We start from the raw sequence: 583 nt of genomic DNA, 5'->3' as shown, positions 1-583 counted from the left end.
CANCACCACCACCACCACCACCACCACCACACACGCACATGCGACGGGTCGCGATGCCCGGCATCAGCCCGCTGCTTATGCAGGTACGAGCTTCCTCCGGTTTCCAGTGATCGCTCGTACAGCTGCCGTATTTCGCGATACCCCTTTTCCGCGGTTTGTTGTTCTGCTAGTACGACATCCAACTGTCATTTGACTGCTCAGGCAAGGCCGCGCAGATTATCCTCCTAATAAGAAAAAGACACCCAATAATTAGCACCAAAAGGCGGCACGTTGCCGCACGTGATCGCGCACATGTGGGATACATTGGTGGCTGTCAAATGACAGATGCCAGGAATACGACGCGTGCTGACTGTGTCGTACGTATACATGGCGCTGTGGAACAACTCCTGCTGTAGGATCTGCCCATCTTTGTTTTGCCGGAGCGGCCTCGCGCGCCGCCATTAGAGGGCAAGGACAGCGTTGCCGCCCCGGCCAACAATGAAGGCGGCGGCGATGGCGGCGGCGGCGGCGGCGGCGGGGCCGGCGGCGGTGGTGCCAGCCGGGGCGGGCAGGAGGTCATGCGGGTGAGTGCGGGGTAAGCGGG

The sequence above is a fragment of the Volvox carteri genome (assembly GCF_000143455.1).
Source record: "Volvox carteri f. nagariensis unplaced genomic scaffold VOLCAscaffold_18, whole genome shotgun sequence".
In the NCBI taxonomy this organism is placed as follows: Eukaryota; Viridiplantae; Chlorophyta; class Chlorophyceae; order Chlamydomonadales; family Volvocaceae; genus Volvox; species Volvox carteri.
This window is presented reverse-complemented; position numbering follows the sequence as displayed.